We start from the raw sequence: 16,061 nt of genomic DNA on the forward strand, positions 1-16,061 counted from the left end.
CTACATCAAAGGGACAAATAAAATCATGGGATTTGGTTTTATTATGCACTAGTAATACAGTATCTTCTCAAATAAAACAGCACATCAAAGAGAAAATTCTGCAGGAAAAAAAAGATCAGTTGTTCACAGATATAGTTTGACGATATGCTGCAGGAAGGGGAAGAAAGAGAGCAAAAAGCCATAAAGCAACAGGGAGCTATAAGGTGAATTAGTCTATGATATTAAAGATTAATAAATAAGTTACAGAATCCATCTGACAGCAGACGGTGTCTCCTTTGCTGCCAACACAAATATAATGTAAGTGTTTTAGCAGTCCTCAAGGGGGACTAAAAGTTGGAAGTGCAGGAAAATTAGTAAATTTGCAGGCGATCACACACAGTCACACACACAATAAAAAAAGATATCCAGGGTAAGAATGAAGTATGTAAGCAGTCAGCGCAGAGGAAAGGTTATATAAGAGAGGAAATGACTTAAAAGATGGGAAATGTTCCTAAGGAGATTAATTTTCAGCTTCTGCTGTGTTGCACGTTAGCCCTGGCTGAGGTGGGAAGGTCATTCCAATATTTTTCAGAACCAAGAGGACGGGGGAGGCAAGGCTGGGATGAGTGATTACCAGGTCACATTATTAGGACAGCCCAGCAGACAACATTAGCTTAGTGCAGGGCATTGACTGACTTGTATATAGGGCCTCGGACAGAACATGGCCTGGAGGGATGGGGATATGCACTAGTTTGCAGTCTTGTACACCTGGTTTTAGATCTGAAATGAGCCACTACAGGCGGGCAGCGAAGATAGAGCAGGGGGGAGGGTGACATGCAAGAACTCAGGATGATAGAAAACAATACACCCTACAGCAGTTTGGATGACATGCAGGGAGGATGGTCAGAAGAAAGTTGCAGTACATCAGACCAAAATTCTCAAAAGATTATTCGGAAGGGCCTGCCTCACTCAGCGTAACTGCAGACAACAATACGTGCTCAAAAGGGAAGAAGCTTTTGTGAGATAGACACATTTACATGTCATGGAATTAAAGTGTTTGTCATTACTGAGGATAATAATGTGGTTCTAATTATAGCCTGTAAAGAATAAACAGAATTTTCTAGGGATATTAGAGACAGAATAAATCCAAAGGCAAATTAAAGTGTTCGTTTTTCAGCATGTTTAAGTCTCTCTAAAGAATTGCATTGAATATTTAAAAAAAAAAAAATACAGTATTGATGCAATTAATTAATAAGTGATCCCTTTCTTTGATAGCAAACCTCAAAGTGCTAAGACTAAGACAAATATAAAAAGGAGGGAGGAAGCATAAAATAGAAAGCCAAGAAATAAAATGACAGACAAAAAGCGTCTGCAACATATGTCGTTTTAGAACTGCAACAACTGCAACACTTTTTATTTTGACTGACTTTTTTTTTTCTTTTTTCATCCAAGGCTACATTCTCTCGTCGAGATGAAAGCAAAAACGGCCAGACCGAACAAATTTGCTATAAACTCTGTCGGTATTGAAATGGGTAAATGGCCGCATATCTGCTGACCTGTGCAGCAGGGAGAGAAGCTCTGTTATGCAAGTTGGACATCCTGACAAAAAGAAGCAATGAAACTGAGATAGACAGGTTACTCTGTTCCCCGTCCCGTTTCCTCTTTTAAACTTCCTGTCTCCCCGTGTCTGCCTCAAACTTCTCTCCTTTTCCTCTCTGTCCTGTCCTGACTCCCAAGTTTTGCCCGCAGAATTTGAGCTAAAGTAGAAGAGTCAAAAGCAAAACTCTGTTGTCAAATTGAATATTTGTCTTATGCAAATCTTTGTCAGCCATTCTCTCACTTTCTGGTGTCCATAATTAATGTTTAAACCAGTAGGGGAGAACAAACACCATGGAGAAACAGACTGGTATTTTGGGTTTTGTTTTTTGGTGTTGTTTGCACATATGTGTGTGTGTGTTACCTGTCAGTGTGAGTGCTGCTATAGCTCAATTACAACAGTTTTTGTGAGAAAAGCATATGCAATCACACAGATACAGCACACACTCTTACAAAATTAGTTTTCACTGTATGAAAAAATGCACGCGCACACACACAAACACACAGACACAAGCACACACAGAGTCAGGCTCATAAGCCACAATCAGTGCTTTCATCTTTCCATCTGCTTCTCCAAACATATCTCTCTTCCTCTCTGTGCTTCTCCCTTTTCCCACCAACCCCTGCTGTGTATCTATCTGTATGTGACTATGTGTGTGAAGGAGAGAGAGCTTTGTTGGAGAACCATATACTGTACTGTATGAAAAAAAAAATCTGTTTCCCTACTCTCTCCGTTTGCATTTCAACCCAGCATCCCCCAGTTCTCTCCATTCCCCAAATCTCTGTACTCACTGCTGAGTTTTCTCAGTGTGAGTGCGTTCACAGTCTGCACTCCTCATTCTGTCTCTTGGTTCCTCTATGTGTCTCTCCCTCAATCATTATCTCTGTTTCTGCTGTGCCATACTGCTGGGAAGCCAACGTTATCATCATTTTCCTGCTCTCTCCTTCTCCTTTCCTCTCTTTCTCTCTTTATGACTCCCTCTAATCCATTATCCCTCTCTAACGACTCTTTTGTGCTTCTGTAAAGTGGACCCAACTTTAGGACATCCACCCCTCCTGACTTCAACCCTCTATCTCCATCTTTCCTCCCTCTGTTCCTTTTTCCCGTCTCCCTCAAAGTGTCTCTCCTGCAACAAAGATGCGCCACAGTGAGAAGAGACCGTCTCTCAGCAGTTCCATTAAATGCATCTCTCTCTCGCTCTCTTCCTGTCCTTCTCCCCTTTTTTCTCCATTCAGCAGCAATCTCTCTTGGACCCCTCTGTCCACTTCTTTCTTTCTGCTCATGTATGATTACATCCAGCTGGTGCAATCTCATCCTAAAAGCAGGTTTGAATAGGATGTGTACCTTCTGTCCTCTTCACATCTGTCTTCCCCTCGTTCCTTCAGTGGGCAAAAAGTTATTTAAGTACATTTACTCAAGCATGTACTTCAGTATGAGGGTCCTAGATTCTGCCAGTGAAAATTCCCCGTACTGAGTTCTCATGAATACATTTGTCTGAAAGTGTTTCTGTACTTAGTAAATTTCTGTTCTTACAAATCGATCCAGTCTTACGTTGCCATCAAGTACTTATAGGGTGTTTTTTATTGCTACTTTTACGTAAATCTGCTTGACTATTAAGGGCCAGTGAGCCAAACTGTCAAGGAAAGCTCAGAAAATGAGATTTTAGCTGACATTTTCCTGTCACAGACAAACTCAGAGACAAACTGTGAGACGCAAATCCCTGATCATAGCTCAGTATTTGCAGTATCTGATTAGATTTCTTTTTTAGGGCAGTACAGAGAAACCGGTGTTGATGTTTGCATCTGTATATGTTGAGGAAACAAAATGATGAAATATGTGAACCTGAATTTAAAAAAAAAAAGTCAAAATAGGTATAAAAACTTTTATTTGTTTAATTTCACTTTTACTCTTATGATATTAAAGTGTTAATGTAAATATTCCTCAATAAACATGCAAATTATAATAAATAATAACAGCTAAAAGTAACATTGGTTTATAGATGTCCTAAACTCAGTTATAAGCATCCATAATTATAAATATCACTAAAAAAAAAAATCATGTTGAAACTAATTTTCAGTCACTGCTTTCTTTCTCAAGTGAAATATCTGCAATCGTGTGATGCGGACAGATGTTTGAGGGTTGAGTAAAGCGTGTGGCTGAGCTAGCTAGTTAACAAAATTTTTCATCATCCTCATGGTCATCAACAATGTCTATTTCCACATATAAAGGTGCGCTGGTCACACCTTTTTAATACCAGCTTGAGAACGCCTTCAAATTCTTTGAGATGTAGATTCAGCAAGTAACTGGAGACATTCCTTAGATATTTTGCTCCATATTGGCATGATAACATCACATAATTGGTGGAGATTTGTAGGCCGGGTATGTCTGTGTTTTCACACTTTTTACGGCAAATTCTGACTCAACCATCTGAATCCCACAGCACATGTGTACAGCCTCAGTTTCCTGTTATTAGCTACCGGGAGTGGAGCCCGATTTAGTGTGATGCATCCCCTCTGCATTAAGGTTCAAGATGTTCTGCTGCATACCTTGGTTATAACAAGTGATTAAGTTACTGTTGTCTTCCTGAGCTTGTTTAGTATTTTCACCCAGAGGACTGCTGAATGCTAGAGATTTCCTCTTTGTCCAATCAGACTCTGTAAACCTTAGAGATTCCTGTGCAGGGAAATCCCAGCAGCTCAGTATTTTCTGAAATATGTAGACCAGCCCATCTGATGCCAACAACCACATTCAAAGTCACTTAAATCACCTTTTTTCTCCATTCTGGTGCTCAGTTGGAACTTTATCCAAATTTCTATATGCCTGAATGCATTTGCTGCCATATGACTCGCTGATTAGATGATTACCTTTATTAGCAGTAGAACAGGTGTCCCTAATAAAGTGTCTGGTGAGAGTATATTTGTAGAAAGCCACTGTTTGTGAGAATTTTCACTTCTTGTGTGATACTGTATTAGTATAGACTTCAGATGTTGGTTAAATACGATTTATATTCTTGTAAATGCAGCAGTGTCGTTGCCTTTATGCAGATTTCCTGTCTGAATATCAAGATGTAGTTTCACCAGATATGAGGATGTCTTGAAGTCTGGCATTTCAAACAGTTGTTTCTATACATAGAGGGAGATGGTAATTCTGTGCAGTTGTCACTTTGACCAGCTCCTCATTATGATTCTTCTTGTCTGGATTAGCTCTTGCTCTTAATTTATATCAAGACTTTACAATTTATCCTATTGTAAAGTGTCCTTGGGTGACTTGAAAGGCGCTCATAAATAAAATGTATTAGCATTATTATTATTATTAAGAATAGGAACTGCTCTTCATGAGCCTTCTTTCATTTTTGTCTCCATCAGGGGATTTTCTGAGACTTTGTTAGTACACATGACATTTTCCAGATTCAAAATGCATAACAAAGTAATGTTAAACAGCTTCACTTTTTACATGAAGAAGCACATTAAAAATTGAAAAATGCCAAAGACTCCTTGTCTCTTTTTTATAGCTGGCGTAGGGCAACAGATTTGGTCTTTGGTGTTACCACACCGACACATTCAAATGTCCATTTTGTGTTGACAAGCATTGTTCGGTCATATCTTTACATGACTCTTACATGCTGTGTACTCTTTCTCTCGCATTCTCTGTTTTTCCCATCTTTAAATGTTTAATCATACTTAAATGTAATCAAACTTTCATCTGCAGTCAGCAAAAAACGAGCTATGTGAGGACAAATAGCGAGATGCATTGCAAACATTTGCAAAGGAAAAAAATTCTTGAACTAAAATACATATAATATCATGCTTGCCTGCATCTTACCATGCTGTTAGTGACTGAAGATGTTTATCTCTTACTAAATGTGTATCTGTCAAAGCAGCTCCAAAGCACACTGCAATCTGCTGGTCTTGTTTTATCCAGATTCTTTCTCCAGGGAGTCCAAGAAGCTGTAGCTACCAGGGACAGTAATGAGGAGGGTGGCTTAATTGAAATACAAGCATATTTATTTTGGGCACTGTTTTGTTAACTGCCTCGAGAAAACAGGCTGAATGGATGCAGTTTATTTCCCAGTGAATGTGTTGTAAAGGTCAGGCATTGTGCAGAATGCAAGTGGGGAAAAAAAAGATCTAACTGCTTCTTGGTGGGTGTGCTCACAGTAACTTTTGTTCTCTGAATTTGAATGAATGTACAGTTGTTTAGGGCATTTCTTGGGCAAATGTTAAAACTTGTCCACAAAAATTAAAATCCAAAAAGCTCACAACATAATTAGTAAACACATCATAACTGATAAGACGCTTATAAAATTTACCAGTGCAGGATCGATAGCATTTATAGGATTTAACGCTTGTCAGAAAAGCAATAGAGCAAAATTACTACTTTCTTCTTTCCCAACTTGCACGGCAACAAATGAAGTCCTGATTTCACTCAGTAAACCTCCACAAATCTAGATAATTGCGAGATTTATGAGATCATTTATCTTAACAAGGCAGCTTCTTTTTCTACCAAACCCCAAGAACATTGCAAAATCCCACAGCTGGATAGAATTTTTTTTAAAAAGAGGGAGAATGGAGGATAGGTCAGTCAAAAGAGATCAAACTGAGGGAGGGCTGGTTGTTTCGCACCTTGTTAGACACCTTGTTAGTGCTCAGCCAGTCATTATAGTGTCTGCTGAGGCAGGAGTATCTCTAATAAATCAAGACATATCTGTCTGTCTTTTATTCAGCTATCATCCGATCTACTTCACTTGGCAAACACAAATCAAGCTAAACTTTTCCCCAGCAATTGCAGGTCAAATTAGTAGTTGAAACATGGGCAGAAAGTTTGTTAACTAGCTAACACATGGATGAAAAAGTGGGATTTGCACATCAAACTTTCCTTAGTGTACCTCTCAAAATATTAGTGCCATACGTGCATAAATTCAAAGCCTCGATGGGTTTCACATTACAGATTAGAAGCGAAGACTAAAAACTGCCCACCCCTGGGGTATGCAGTACGTGTTGGTTTATGGTTATTGAATGAGAAAAGGTGCAGATCTGTGTAACCTGGCAGTGTGTGTGGACCTGCAGCCCTTGAAAAAGGGAGAGGAAAAGAAGATGAGACAAGAAAAGTGACAGGAAGAGGGAGGGCATGTGGCGTGCAATGTGCGAAATATTGAGAATGACATTGTTAAAGTTGAATATGAGCGACTCAAACACAATCACCATCAAGAGAGAAGTCTAAGAAGTGTATTTTTTGTGAGCACTTGTGTGCATAGGAACGCACACACTTTGTCCTAGTCAAAGGGAAAATTGCTGAGAGAGCCATCTGTCAGAAGTTGCACTCAGAGAGGCAGCCATGGTCTTATTGGTTTGATTGAACAAGACACAGTCTGCATACAGCCACCTATAATGAGTCCACAGTACTGTACTTTCAGCTTAATGCAATTTGCATGCATGTCTGTGGATGTGCACATGTATAACTGTTCTTACTGGCTTTGTATTACATCCTTTTTGTGAGTGTACGTGTTTATTTTGCTCTTTTTTTTTCTTTGTATGGGAAGCTCCATTGTTACTGTGGGCTTGAAACGCACAAAGCTATTGGAATAGTTTCCATCAAACTTTTCCTCAATTCCTTTAACACCCTCTTTGGGATTAATTGTTGAGAGTAAAAGGCATTATCTAACAATCGTCCACAGTTTTTATGTTATTTATGTTTACTGTTATTGTATGGACACTATCGGGGAGGGATATTAAGAAATAGCCTCATTATTTGTGACTTTTTCAGCAATCTTAGTGTTATGGATTGGATGTACACTGGTGTGGGAAATGTTGTCTGGGAAAAGCCGTTAGTTGTGGCCTTTAGAAATAAGCAAATACAAAGCAGCCACATACACATGAACACAGGCACATACAGCCTCGACTTCCTGTTGGCTGTTGTAACCCTTATATCGTACACAGACTGTATTGATCCACGTATAGGAGCCGAGCGGAGAAACATAGCCTGTAAATAAGCTCAAAGAAATTTCTGCTGACCCCATCATTTTTATGTTCCTTTCAACGGTGAAAAGGAGGCAAAAAGTGCTGATGAGGCTTGAAAAAAGGAAGAGAGAAGAGGGGAAAGAACGTTTATTTAATAAGTCCAATGTCAAGCAGTTTGCAGTCTGCATATGGTACATACACTTACACACGCATTCAGAGGAGGACTTTTACCGCAGCTATTTTGGGAGGGCGTTAAGAAGTTGCCACACTAAAGCGTGCACACATAAAGGTGCAGACACGCACACACCCTGACACAGAAAAAACTGCTGTTTATCGCCAGTCTCCACACTTGGCCTGTTGCAGCCTACAGGTTAACTGGCTGCTCTTCATTCATTTTAGGGAATGGGAAGCTGGTCTCCCATCCCAAAAAGCAACCAGTTTTAATGAATTTTCACAAGTGATGATGCAGTAAGTTGCAGTTTTTGAATGGCAGGCGAACAAACTTGTATGAATGTACATGTGCTTGGGTTTACAGTCATTTTGCAAAAGTATATACTTAGTAAGCGGATCTAAACACAAAACACACACGAAAGCACAAAAATCATATTTGATCGATATGACGTGTCCAAATTAGTACATAGAAGATGTGAACGCCAATGTTCTTTCGCCATTTCATATCCTTAAGCTACATTCACAAGTGTTACATAGTCTGAGTCTAGAGGCTGCCTAGAAGATGAGCTTGTTATAAAGTGGGTAAAAAAAAGGAGACCCACATACCCACATTCTGGTATTAACCTTGAAAGTTTACCCAAAATGCACTCCCCCCCCCCCAGTGAACCATCAGAAAATAGAACATTCCGACCCATTTATGAATAAACTGGTTCTGTTTTTTAGTGAAAGTACCCATAATACTGAAGCTGAATGCCAGTTATAGAAAAAATCCTGCTGAACAAGAGCGAGACTTTGGCCTCATATCGTGACACTTGAAATGGGTGTAAAATTGATTTGGTTGCAGCTTTTGAAATAGGATGTGCACCTTTCTGGTGATGCTACTTAAAAACCACAACATTCCAGCCCACATCCATGTAAGCTGAAGATCTGTAACTTGGGAAATTTGTATGGAAGTAGAACTTGCCTGAGTGTGTGTGTGTGTGTGTGTGTGTGTGTGTGTGTGTGTGTGTGTGTGTGTGTGTGTGTGTGTGTGTGAGAGAGAGAGAGAGACAGAGAGAGAGAGAGACAGAGAGAGAGAGAGACAGAGACAGCATTTGTCAATAAATATGTTCACTGTCTGTCTGGGAGAAAGTTAATATGTCTCTTTACACCACAGCCAGAACAATAACAGGAGCAAGCAGTATTTCAGAAAGAAAGGCAATGTTGTCGGGGTACAGTTAAAGTTAAAATCCTTTTAAATAATACATTTAGTGTGAAGACAGTAAAACCAAAGCAGTACACCACATACTCCCCAAAAGAAAAAATAAAAAATAAAAACTGTAACTGATGCAATCCAAAAGGTCACTGCAGGGTTTTTTCCGAGTTTTGCATTTTCTCTGGCCTATTGTGTAGCGAATGTCTTGGCTGTATTGTGATAAAGTGTCACGTAGACCCTGCATGCTGAGCTTTGACTGCACAGGCACAAAACTTCCCTTCTGCATTTAAAAGAATACTAGTGAAGCTAGCTCACCAGCTCTCTCCATGAACGCTATGACTGTAGCTATGATCGTTGCTGCAGCTTTGTAATTGCATACAGTAACTGTCTCTCTGACTGGTTGTACTTTGGTTCTCATGAATCTGGCTGTGACATGTTCATTTTTAATTGGTATAAAACTGACTACATGCAGCAGTTATGTGTTCAGTGATGGGTTTGCTTGCTGAGTGCTGTATCGAATCTTTTCTATTCCTGAACTTCTGTGCTATGATGATCTGTCATAGAAGGACATCAGGTTCAAATAGTAACAGCTGGACATATCCATAACACCACAGACTGAGCCATACAGCATACTCAGCCTCACCTACACAGTCAGTCAGACTAAGCATCAATAGCTGTTCTCACAAGCAGCAGCTGGATACTGTTAGAGAATCGCCTTTCATAATGAGGAATGAGCGATAAATGCACCATGTAAATGGTCACATTATCGAATCATTTCCATATCTGTATTGTGAGTCTTTTAATTGGCAATGTATTATAACGAGACTCGAACAACGTGGTTCTTATGGCTCAGAAGGAATGCAAAAGCAAGGCGATAGCGTTTGTTTGGTTTATGGCTTTAAATACCAGAAAGAAAACTATCATCTTGATGTGGTTGTTGTTCTTTTCCTTATGAAAAATGCTAAATGGTAAATGGCCTGTATTTGTACAGCGCTTTACTAGTCCCTAAGGAAAAAAGCTTGATGAAATGATGAAATGAAACGATGCGTTATTTCTGCTAAATGCACACAAACACATATGTTAAGTACACATGAGCGCGAAAAGTCTGCTTTGGTTCGCTGTTTCCCCCGTGCACTAATGCAGACATAGCAGTTTTTTTTTCATGGTGAGCACGCTCTGAAGCACAGCTAAGTGAGGGAATAATTTGCATTTCAATCTTTTAATTTGCTCCCTTTTTGTGAAATTGAGCCAACTTCTACAAGCTAACTGGAGTGAGTACAGAACCCCCATTTCAGCATCCCCCCTAAGGGCGATCCTATAATATTTGAATATCTCTTTCCCCCAGTTGAACTTATATTAAACTCACATTTATATTACACACATTGAATTCTTTGGGGGTTTCAACTTAAGTCACGTTCTAAACATGACACGACTGCAAGGATCGCTTTGATTTGCTGGTTTCTTAAGTGTGAGTAAGAATGTAGAGAGCAAGTAACGAAGAGAAACACCTTTCTGACCAAAAAGAGGACTTTGCTTTTCAAATTGTCATTTACGAAATAACTTCTTTAAACCTAACATTTAAAGAAAAAAAAACAAATGGCTTGCAAAGATTTGTTGCAGTTTGATGGCACATGCTGCTTTTCTGATATCTGTTAGAACATGGGTCTACCATCTATATAACGAACACATGCACTCAACGGTCTAATTTTAATTAACTTAGCTGATCCATGTTTGGCCAGCTCAGTTTGGTCTTGTATTAACTTCTACAAACATACATAATACGTGTATTCTATACATATGTATATACTACACAGCATGTGTCTGTATGGAGTGCACACTTCAGTAGAGGGAGGGTCCAGAGCAATTTGTCGGGCGCAGAGGTGAATCACAGCAATATAAAAAATTAATATAACGTTCATGAATATTAATAACTCTGATGCAATTGCCATAATATCAGCGCTTCTCCTTCACATCACATGTAGCTCTAAAGTACAATACAAATAATCACAAATCACAAAATAATATGGATTTATTTGCATTATGTGAGTTTAATGTGCTACCGAGTAATTAAAGTGCTTACCTCTGAGCAGTATATTGGGCTTCACATTGCCCACAGATCACACCTGAATGTTATGCTGTAGCTTGAGACTGTGTGGTGCAATATTCTTTATTTTATCATAGTGGCCTTGTTCAATAGCAAAATGAAATAATTATGTAAATGATATTGGAAAAATGTGAGTCATATTAGCCTATGTGCACACGCAAGGGCTGCCTACTTTGTCAGCGGAAATGCACATTCATAGGAGGATTTTTTCTGAGATGCAAATTTGGTTGTCAAGTTGCTGATTGCGGTGTCTATTTGTTATGCTAAGTGTAATCAAGACTTTGCTGTCACAATCAGAAATTTAGATGACAATCATTTAACAATCAGTTCAAATTTCACTTTATTAAAAGCTTTTTGTTGTTGTTGAGTTACTGTAATTTCAATTAGCCTGAAGTTAAACTGTGTGAATTGCTCAGGGGGGTGGCTGCGGTTCAAGAGTGAGTTGCATGCTCATCGGAAGGTCGATGGTTCGATCCCCAGCTCCTTTAGTCCGTGTGTTGAAGTGTCCTTGTGTAAGATTGCGAGAGTAATAGATTAAAACTTGTGTATAAACTTCAGCCATATTTTTTGAGGATGTCTTAAAGTTCCTATACGTATTCAGGGAGCGTACAGGGAAGGGAGACACCATTGGGGCACATCCCTGAATTGGAAACTTCGTGCATCTCAGCTCAAATCCACAACATTACCAGCCTGCTGGATCTTTTTAATGGTTGCACTTGATGGCTTGAAAAAAATTGCTAACCACATGGAAAATCCCTCTTCGCTTTGGCTTATAGCCAGGGGTATTAGAGGTGGCACATGTACAATGTAGAGATTGAAAAGCAGAAGGCAGGAGAGGTGATGGAGGAGGGATGCATGCACTCTGTCATCCTCCTCCTCCCTTTTTCTATTCTCTCGCTTTTTCCATCTTCACCCCGGCTCCTGCACTGTAATATGTCTTTCCCAAGTTGTTTATAATCACTGGGACACCGTCAGACGGGAGTGATTGAAGTGCTAGAGGAGAAATAGATGGTAAAAAAATAAATAATGATTCCAGCAAGTCATCAGACGGTGGAGGGGTATAATCTGAGGCAGTGGAGGTGCTTGCTCGGTGGTGAGATTTGAAGCTTTACAAGAAAGCCACACATATATAAAACCCTTCAGGATGTGCCCACCGCTCGACTGGCTTCAAAGCTGCACTCATCTCGAGTTACCTTTACTGCAGAATGTCAACAAGGATGGGGAAAAGAGGAGAAGAGCAGAGGAGGAAGGTAGTAAGAGATGCAGAAAGGAGGCAGGCAGAAAAACTAAGAATGTGTGATGCAGATGAATTGGCTTATAGAATAATTTTGTTTGCCAAACCTGCGGGAAACAACAGCACCTGTATCTGTCAAATTTTTCATCCTCCTTCCTGGATCTACATGTTTATTCCTCTCAAAGCAAACAAATAACAGTGTATAGACATATGCATATTCCTTTTTTTGTGAGTTTATGTTTGGATTCTTTGATTTTGTTTGTCTTGAAAAGCTGTTGCATTCGTTGCCTTTAACAAAAAGGAAATCAATAGTAGAGATGGACCGATCCGATATTACGTATCGGTATCGGTCCGATACTGACCTAAATTACTGGATCGGATATCGGAGAAAAATAAAAAATGTAATCCGATCCATTAAATATCACGAAAGCACCTCACAAAACTTGCAACACGCCGTAACTCACCTCAGAACGTTAGCATGTCGGAGCAGTATGCATCACGTGATAGAGCGGCTGTGGCATGCGGGACCTGTGGTCTGGATAGCATTTGGAGCTTCGCTAGCAACCTGGCATTTCATCTCCGACAAAGTTATCCCCGAGAGAAGTAAAGCAAGTGTGTAAGTCCATCTCTGAATGTTTGTAAAGCATTCCTGCGTTAAGCTTAACGAGCGACTGCCTCTCGCTCTCCGGCTGCTACTTCAATCGTGAAACTGCTTAAATGATCAGCTGATCGGCTTTTCTGTCGCGAGTCCGTCTTTGTTTTTGGCCCACTTTGCACCAGAAAGAGGAAACCAGCGGCTGAACAACAGCAGCACGTTTAAGCTTGATAAGCTGTTGTTAGAATGTATTTAATATTACTTTCTACACCAGGATCGTTTTCTACGTAGCTGACGCTGGTAACTGTGCAGGGGCGGATCTAGCAAAGTTTAGCCAGGGGGGCCGATAGGGCATTAACTGGGAAAAGGGGGCACAAAGACATACTTTTCTTTCTTATTCTCATTTAAAATGTCTAGCTTTTAATAAATAATTATCTGACACACAAAGTTTTAATTTGATGTAAAATGAATAGAAGTCAATTACTGTATATAGTGACTATTAAGTCTAATATATATACCCTAGTAAGCTATAGTACTTTTTCCTTTGGGAAGGTACCATCTGTGCAGTCTGCAATTTTGTTGAAGAAAGATGTTGAATCTATTTAATATTTCTTGAAAAATAATTGATTTCTGTGCATTTTTTTTCACACTGCATCAAATTAAGGTTGATTACGTCGATTAAGCATCATGAGGTGGAGCGTGAGGGGTGGTTCCCTATTTTTTATTTATTTATTTTTGTTGTTGCTGGGAGTTAGAACCCTATTAGTTAGGTTGCTTAATATTTACGCTAAGTACTCTTTAAAATACCAGAATAGGGAGGATGGTGTAGGTTTAAGTTTATTAGATTGATCAGTATTGCTGAACTATGAAATATTTTTTTTGTATACAGGTATAACAGAATAGCTTTAGTGTAGTTGTTGTTTTAAACTTGAGTATGAACTTGCAGACTTGCAAAATGCAGCAAGATATTTTAAAAAACAGTTTTGTTGATTAAAAAACACTATATCGGATTCATATCGGTATCGGCAGATATCCAAATTTATGATATCGGTATCGGTATCGGACATAAAAAAGTGGTATCGTGCCATCTCTAATCAATAGCACTAAAATTATAGCCTACCCTGGGAGCAAGTTCTTATACTGTCAGGAACTCTAGCGTAAGTCTTTGAGTTTCTTTAGCAATCCAGTTCACTTAAGATCATTGGTATTCAGGAGGTAATACTGATGATATTTTGTTGGAACCTGACTTTAGAAATCAGTGCCATGCATAAACACATAAACACTGCCTGGAGCTGGTGTAAGGTATTAATTACATAGCTCATAATTGCAGATTTAAGAGATTATAGTATTTTTCCGATGCACTTTTTTCCTTTTTTTTTTTTTTTTGTCACTTAAAATGGCTCTAACTAGCATATTGGGGGAGGGTGATACATTTGCATCTTATTTCTCGTCTTCATTTTTTCCCTCTGTGCTTCATTCAGTTAAAGTAACACTATATTTTATGTACTATAAATGAGTAATACTGAATGATACTATATATATCATTTAGTGTGACCTTGTGTAACCACATGTTAATGTGACTTTCAGCTGACATTGTGATGATTTCATACTAAAGATGTAGTAATTCATTATAAAGTACTGAGATGCTTGACATTTGTTTTTAGAGAATTTAAGAATCTCTAGATTTCTTTTCATTTTAAAGTCTGAGGAAACATTGTTGCAGAATTCTGTGACATGATGACAAGACTTTTGATGATGTGGGTGATCACTGACATGTATTTGATATCGTATAAGACTTAGACAACAAAAGAAAGTCTGAAACTTTTCAAAATACTTTAAAAGATGGATTGAATTTTATAATCATAACCTCAGTTTAACATATTTCTGATAGTGTTGACACATGTACAAGCAATGAAGCAAAACTGGTACTGTTTGGTGTTTTTCTGTGCTCAAAATCCTATTTGACTGTCCGTTTGGTATGAAACAGCCATATGTGCAAAGCTAGATTGTGGAAGACTTGATACGTTCATGTGTTAAACGGAGATAACCTGTTGTTATTTTTCGAGACACTTTTCAGTGGTGTGGAAGAATGAAAAGTGAATGCCTAAAGTGTTGTTAAAAAGAACCTTACATCATCTTACGGGAAGATTGCATGGATTCCAACTGGGGGATGACATCAGCTGAGCACACTCTAGCTCTTTTTTACTCATTTAAAAAAACAATACTCTAATGAACTACTCTGCTCTTATTTCATCCAAGAATAACCAGAGTGTGATGCTTTAAATTTGAAGAGATGGATCAGAAAGGTTGGCAGCAGGAGTGTAGATTTGAAAAACTGATGATGCATTTGAGAGAAATTGATTTCCAACACTGGGTGCAGACATTCCTTATCATCTAAAATTGCGGAAAGGGAGAAAGATACAGATTTTTTTTTTTAAACACATTACTTCTTTTCTATATGATGATAAAGATGATATGGGATGAGATTAATAGTCAGTAAGTCTTTGCAAATGGGCATCTCAAACACGCACTGCACCAGCACCATAAACTAGTGTCTTGAAGGAGCTTGTTTACACTGACAGCATGCAGTAAAAGAGCAGAGAGTAGACTGTCGATATGGACCGTGCACAGTAACGGAGCTGGTCCTTATCATCAATTTGTCCAGCGTCGTCTTCTAGCGGTTGACCTCTTTGTCTCATTTACTCTGAAATGTGGCTTTTTTCCCGACAGAGAAGATAAATCTCTCTATTAGGCTGCTTTACTGCAAGTATTTACAAAACACCTGTACATAGAACAGAGAGCATGTTGTTTCCCCTGACCTCAGGTTGCACTTTCAATTACAGGTTCTTTACTTTTCAGACTAAAGAACAGACAAATGCATCACTTATCTCTTACGGTAATGGTGTTACTTCACTTTGGTTCATTATTCTGCCATTGTTATGTCTAAAAATGACAACATTAAGAATATGGAAGCTCAATGAGAATCGTTTATTGCCACTGTAATACTTTTTATTGCCTCACTGAGATTTTTATTTGCTTACAGTACACTAAGACTCATTGTGTGCTTTCATCAACCAGTTATGCTGCACTCTATGTCCTGACTGTCCACGGGCCAAGTAGCGTGACTTAACCTTTGACCTTTTAAATATGAATTGCCATCACTTCTGCATCTGTATTAGTTGATCATATATGTCACAATACTCCTTGCCATTTTTTGCATAAAAATCTT

At 38.8% G+C, this 16,061-nt stretch overlaps 1 protein-coding gene across 1 annotated transcript in view; it reads left to right on the forward strand.

Moving 5' to 3' along the window:
* Positions 1-16,061, forward strand: part of grid2 (glutamate receptor, ionotropic, delta 2) — a 539,815-nt gene that overhangs the window by 437,753 nt on the left and 86,001 nt on the right. The window lies entirely within an intron of this gene.

Source organism: Rhamphochromis sp. 'chilingali', assembly GCF_963969265.1.
Source record: "Rhamphochromis sp. 'chilingali' genome assembly, chromosome: 10".
Taxonomy (NCBI): Eukaryota; Metazoa; Chordata; class Actinopteri; order Cichliformes; family Cichlidae; genus Rhamphochromis; species Rhamphochromis sp. 'chilingali'.